We start from the raw sequence: 7,131 nt of genomic DNA, 5'->3' as shown, positions 1-7,131 counted from the left end.
CAAACATGGAAGCAAAGTAGAAAAATCATTTGATTGGCTACAACTAGACATCTGCCTTATTTGAGCATAGTGTGATCAGTGAACTGCCTGTGATTGGCTGAAGCTTGGCTGTTTGTGATGGGCCAAAATCCAGTTATAAAGTTCAGTTTGTTTACATTAAGTTATGGTTTGTTACATTGGAACTCAAAGTAGGGAGATAGCCTCAGACGAATGACTTCCTGCTTATTTAATTTAACAGGTATAGTAAGAGTCATTCAAGTTTTCCATTTCATCATGGATATTCTATTTGTTCCGTCCATTATTGATGGTGGGGTACTGAAGTTGTTACCGTTTATTGTTGAATTATCTATTTTTCTTTTTAATTCAGTAATATTTTTCTTCATATATTTTGGAGCTCTTTTGTAAGGTTCATATATGATTATAATCATTATGCCTTCCCAATGGCTTAACTTTTTATTGCAATGATTTTTTTTTTTTTTTTTTTTTGTTTTTTTTTTTTGTTGAGACAGAGTGTCACTTTGTTGCCCAGGCTAGAGTGAGTGCCGTGGCGTCAGCTTAGCTCACAGCAACCTCAAACTCCTGGGCTCAAGCGATCCTACTGCCTCAGCCTCCCGAGTAGCTGGGACTACAGGCATGCGCCACTATGCCCGGCTAATTTTTTCTATATAGATTTTTAGGTGTCCATATAATGTCTTTCTATTATTAGTAGAGACGGGGTCTCGCTCAGGCTGGTCTCGAACTCCTGACCTTGAGCAATCCACCCGCCTCGGCCTCCCAGAGTGCTAGGATTACAGGCGTGAGCCACCGCGCCCGGCCTGCAATGATTTTTATCTTAAGGTCTGTTTTGTCTGGTCCAACTTTCTTCTGGCTACTGCTTGCATGGTATACCTTGTTTTTCCCATTTTTAAACATTCAACCTATTTGTGTCTTTTCTATATCTATTGAGTTTTTTCTTTATTATGTTTTTCTTGTTTATTTTCTTTATGTGGTGAATTATATTTATTGATTTTTGAGTGTTATACTCACCTTGCATTCATAAAATAAATCCCATTTGTTTATGTTGAATTATCATTTTTGATTATTGTTAGATTCAATATGCTCATATTTTATAAGGAATTGTACTCTGTTACGAAACAGTAGTTTTCTAGTGTCAAAGTAATGCCAACCTCATACAATGAATTGAGAAATATTAGGTTGGTGCAAAAGTAATTTCAGTTTTGGCATTGTTGAAATTTGCTGTTTGATATTAGAATATATTCTTAAATAAATGTGGTTATGTTATACATCATTTTAATGTACATTTCTCACTTTATGTCTTTTTGCTAATGACTTATTACTTGATATTTATTTTATCTTTATTTTAGACTATGGAAATAATGTTAGACAAAAAGCAAATTCAAGCAATTTTCTTATTTAAGTTCAAAATGGGTCGTAAAGCAGCAGAAACAACTCGCAACATCAACAATGCATTTGGTCCAGGAACTGCTAAGGGACGCGCAGAGCAATGGTTCAAGAAGTTTTGCAAAGGAGATAAGAGCCTTGAAGATGAGGAGCGCAGTGGCAGGCCATCGGAAGTTGACAACGACCAAGTGAGAGCAATCCTCTTACAACTATATGAGAAGTTGCCGAAGAATTCAATGTCAACCATTCTATGGTTGCTTGGCATTTGAAGCAAATTGGAAAGGTGAAAAAGCTCGATAAGTGGGTGCCTCATGAGCTGACTAAAAAAAAAAAAAAAAAACAAACTGTCATTTTGAAGTGTCATCTTCTCTTCTTGTATGCAATGACGATGAACTATTTCTCCATGGGATCATGACGTGCCAAGAAAAGTGGATTTTATACAGCAACCAGCTATGACCAGGTCAATGATTGGACCGAGAAGAAGCTCCAAAGCACTTCCCAAAGCCAAACTTGCACCAAAATAAGGTCATGGTCACTGTTTGGTGGTCTGCTTCTGGTCTGATCCACTACAGCTTTCTGAATCTTGGCAAAACCATTACATCTGAGAAGTACAGTCAGCAAATTGATGAGATGCACCGAAAACTGCAACGCCTACAGCTGGCATCGTGCAACAGAAAGGGCCCAATTCTTCATGACAACACACAACCACATGTTGCACAACCAATGCTTCAAAGGTTGAATGGGGCTACAAAGTTTTGCCTCATCTGCCATATTCACCTGACCTCTTACCAACCGACTACCACTTCTTCAAGCATCTCCACAACTTTTTGCAGGGAAAATGCTTTCACAACCAGCAGGATGCAGAAAATGCTTTCCAAGAGTTTGTTGAATCCTGAAGCATGGATTTTTACACTATAGGAATAAACAAACTTATTTCTCATTGGCAAAAATGTGTTCATTGTAACATTTCCTATTTTGATTAATAAAGATGGGTTTGAGCCTATTTATAATGATTTAAAATTCACGATCCCAAACCACAGTTACTTTTGCACCAATCTATTATTTCCCACTCCTCTAGTTTCTAAAAGTGTTTGTGTAAGGTTGGTATTATTTCTTTTATAAAGGTTTGATAAAATTCACCAGTGAAGCCATCTGAGTCTAGAGGGTTTCCTCCTTCCCTAGCAATGTTTTTAATTGAAAACTCAGTGCAGGGATGTTTTTAATTGAAAACTCAGTGCCTTCAAGAGATATACAATTGTTTTGATTTTCTTCTTCTTGTTTCAGGTTTGGTCTTTTCATAAATTTCTCCATTTCACCCAAGTTGTCAAATTCATTGTCATTTGTTGTTCATAACATTCTATTTTTGGCTGTTTAGTGTCCAGAGAATGTTCAGTGACATCCTATTTTATTTTTGATGTTAGTGATTTTGACATTTTTTCTTGATCAGTCTAGCTAGAGGTTTATCATTTGTATCGATCTTTTTAAACAAGCAACTTATGGTTTTATTGATTTTTCTCTATTTGTTTGCTTTTCATTACATTGATTTACACTTTTTAATGTTTCCTTCCTTGAACTTTGGGTTTCAGTTCTTATTTATTTATTTATTTATTTTTTAGCATCTTAAGGTGGCAGCTATGATAGCTGATTCTAGACTTTTAAAAAATTGTCAATATATGCACTTAATGCTATAAAATTTTTTCTAAGAATGGTTTTATTGAATCTCTTAAATTTTGATATGGTATGTTTCATTTGTTTTGAAATATTTTCAAATTTCTCTTGTCAATTTTTCTTTAAAAAATGAGCTCTTTTGAAGTGAGTTGTTTTTTCCATATATTTGAGATTTTCCTGATATTTTTCTGTTTTTGGAATTTAGTTCCATTCTTTTGTAGTCAGAGAAAATGGATTGTATGATTCCCATCCTTCGAAATGTATTGAGACTTGTTTTATGGCCCAGCATATGATAAATCATAGTGAATTTTCCATGTGCACATGAAAAATATCTATATTCTGTTGTTTTTGGTTACTTGTGCTATAAATGTCAATTTGATCAAGTTGGAAGTAAGTGTTTAAGTCATAACACTATTTTGTCTAATTTATCAAATATTAGGAGAGGAGTGTTGAAACCTCCAACTATAATTGGGAATTTGTCAACTCCTCCCTTGAGTTCTATCAGTTTTTACTTCATGTATTTTGATGCTCTGTTGCCACATGACTATTTAGTTAGGATTGTTAGGTCTTCTTGAGAAATTGAACCTCTTGGTTTTATGAAATGTCCCTCTTTATCACAAAGACTGGAGGACTGGTAACATTCCTTGTCCTAAAGTCTACTTTATCTGATATTAATATAGCCATTCCAGGATTTTTTTTATTATTGGTCTTACTTTGCATATCATTTTCTACTCTTTTCCTTTATAATGTAAGAATCTTACAACAGTCTACATCTGCTCACCTCCAGGCTTTATACTATTATTATAATACAATTTACTTCGACATGTTATAAACTCTATAATATATTGTTCTTACCTTCTAAAAAACCCCAATTTTCTTTTAAATAATTAAAACACTAGGGAAAACTTTTTTCCCCTTTTATAGATAATTATTATTTAAACTGTTCTCAATCCTTTTGAGCAGAGCCAAGTTTCGATTTGGTATCATTTTCTTTTTGGCCATAGAACTTCCTTTAACATTTCTAGTAGCGTATAGCTCCTCACAATAAATTTTTTTAGTTTTTGCTTATCTGAAAACATTTCAAATTACTCTTCACTCTTGAAAGAGGTTTTCACTCGACAGAAAATGACGTTTTTTTTTCCTTTCAGCACTTTAACGATGCTTTATTGTCTTCTCTCTTGTATTGTTTGTGATACAAAATCAGCAGTCATTCTTATCATTGCTTTTCTGAATATAATGTGCCATTTTTACTTATGGCTTTTAAAAAGATATTTCTCTTTATCACTGGTGGGTAGAAATTTGATTATGATGTGGTTTGGTATGGTTTTCTTTTTTTTCCTTTTATTTTGCTTTGTGCTTTTGAACTGCTTGACTGTGTGTGTTTATGGTTTTATCTTAAAATTTCATTATTTCTTTAAATATTCTTCTCTGCCCCCTTTCTTTTTCAGACCCTAGTTGTATTTATATTAGACTGCTTGATACTGTCGCTCATGTTACAAGGGCCCTGTTAATTTTCTTTTCTCTTTTCTCTTTGTGCTCCAATTCGGGTAATTACTATTGCCATGTTTTCAGATTACACTTTTTTTCTGTGATGTCTAATCAGCTATTAATCTCATGAAGTAATATTTTTTTTCAGATGTTGCACGTTTCAACTCTAGAAGGCCTCTTTTGTTCTTTTTTATTTCTTTAATTTCTTTCCTTATCATTTTCATGTTTTCTCATAAATCTTTGAACATATTTATATTAGTTACTTTAAAGTGCTTGTCTGCTAATCACACTCTTTGTCATTTCTGGATCTATTTTTATTGGCAAAGAGACTCCTGCCTATGCATAGAAATACACCCACAATTTGTGAAAAACTTTTCTGTATCCTCTGGTAGTATATTCGGCTTCAGGTAAAAGAATGACAGTAACTTAAGGAAATGGAGGGTTTATTTGTCTCATGAAAGTGTCTGGAGGTAAGCAATTGCTGGTTCTGTTGCAACTCAATAATGCAAAGATTATTGTAATTCTTTTTGTTGTTTTCCTCATCTCAGTAACATCATTGTTTCAGGAAAACTGCAAAGCTCCAGACATCAGACATCACAGTTGTATTCCAAGAAGGAAAAGCATTATGCCTTAAATCTATTTTATTCCCCCTAGAAAACAGTGGTTTATTGGAAATTCAACCCAGTGGTTTTCCATGTTATTGGCCAGGACTGGGTCACATGACTTTTTCTGGACTAATCAATCCTCAAGTTGAACAACATTGTCATCACTATTTGGGACCAATGATAAATCTCCTTGGATTCCTGAGCAAATTGGGGCTCTGATAGCAGGGAGACAGATGGTGGGGAAGGGACAGAGTGTTGTATATTCTCTGCAGTGGCAAATGCCAAGTTCACGGGCATTTGATCTTCATCTTATAGGTAACTTGGTGGGAGAGAGGAGAGTCAAGAGCAATGTGTATAATCTCCAATATTATCTATTAAATAGATCTCAAACAAGAAGAGGCTTAGAAGCAAATTGTAAGACATGTGTGAACTCTAGTTTCTGTGGCCTTTTAAACACATAGAGGCAATTTAATTGCTGAATTTTATATCAGCAGAAGCGTCTGGTAGCACAACAGGATGCAGAGAATAATAGTAAATTGTGGGGGGGGGGGGACTTAAGTTACCGATTGAGTTGGTGGACTTTTGTTTCATTTCTTGAAAACTTTTATTGTGAGCTATGTGACCTTGAACAACTCACTTAACCCCTTTAAGCCTCAATTTCTTCCTCAAAAACTAGAAATAATAATATAGCTGTTATGAGGGATTAACAATTACTTATCTGTATTATTTCTAGTTTATTATTGCATTATTTCTTATTTATTAATAAAAAACTAGGAATAATAATATAGCTATTGTGGCTGGCTAAGAATAGCAACTCTCAAAGATTTAGGTGTCCAGGCCACTTTAAACCCTTGAAAATTAATGAGGCTCCCATAGAGCTTTTGTTTACATTTGTTATAGCTGGTGATATTTACCATATCACTAATTAAAACTGAATATTTTCAAAAGTATTCATCAATTCATTAAAAATAATAAAAATGCACTGCATGTTAAAAAAAAAAACCTCACAGTTGTTTTAGTTACCAAATGGCCATATCTCCAGCAATACATATTGTCCTAGAAGTTTATTTATCTCCTGCTGAGATCAAAAAGTCTTGAGGATACAGTAGATCAAGTGGTTTGGACACTGATATCAGAGCTGGTTTGAATCTTTCCTCTACCACTCACTGGCTCTGTGACCACATGAAAATTATTTGACCTCCTGAGTTTAAGTTTCTGTTCCTGTACAATGAAGATAATAAAAATGCCTCTTTTGTGGAGTTTAAAAAAATAATAACATATTTTCCAAAATAAAAAAAATGGCGTTGTTTCACATTTCTTCAAATTTCTTCTGTGTTAATAGAAAGCAGCAGGATTTGCCTGTGTGGTTCTGCATCCAACCTGGTGTGGTGTCACATGTCATTTAGGCTCTGGTTAACTCCACTGTATACTTGTGAGAAATGAGGGGGAAGAAAGGCAAATAATGCTTTAGTCTTATGATGAAAATAGTTTTGCTCTTACCTACTCCCATGAAATATTTCTGGAGGTTCCTGGACCAGACAGTGAGAACTGTTGGTTAAGAAAATAGGCTCTTACTCTCCTCACTGGGTAAACATGGGCAAGACAATGAATATCTCAGTTTGTGCATCTATAAAATGGAAGTAATAATACTACCTGTCTCATGGGGCTGCTCTGAGGATTACGTGAATTCTCTTTTACATAGCATGGGATTTAGTAAATGATCAAAGTCAATTATTATTCATATTACTGCTTAGTGAATGTACCACCAATTTTTTCCTCCCCTTTTCTTTCGGAGGGAAAGGAAACTTTGGAATATTTTGTTTGAGAATAAGACACAAACAATTATTGATGGGGACCCAACATTTGGAAAAAAATGACTCCTTTGGGAAGTAATAACGAATTCATATCATCCATGTCATATTATAAATCATTTTTTTGGCCATTATCTAACTTATTTCATGCAACAAAC

General features: G+C 34.3%; 1 pseudogene; it reads left to right on the top strand.

The window, feature by feature from the left end:
- The first annotated feature begins 1,367 nt into the window (after positions 1–1,367).
- Positions 1,368–2,384, top strand: LOC138399675 (histone-lysine N-methyltransferase SETMAR-like; annotated as a pseudogene).
- The last annotated feature ends 4,747 nt before the right edge of the window (positions 2,385–7,131 follow it).

The sequence above is a fragment of the Eulemur rufifrons genome, chromosome 19 (genome assembly GCF_041146395.1).
Source record: "Eulemur rufifrons isolate Redbay chromosome 19, OSU_ERuf_1, whole genome shotgun sequence".
NCBI classification, from domain to species: domain Eukaryota; kingdom Metazoa; phylum Chordata; class Mammalia; order Primates; family Lemuridae; genus Eulemur; species Eulemur rufifrons.
This window is presented reverse-complemented; position numbering and strand designations above follow the sequence as displayed.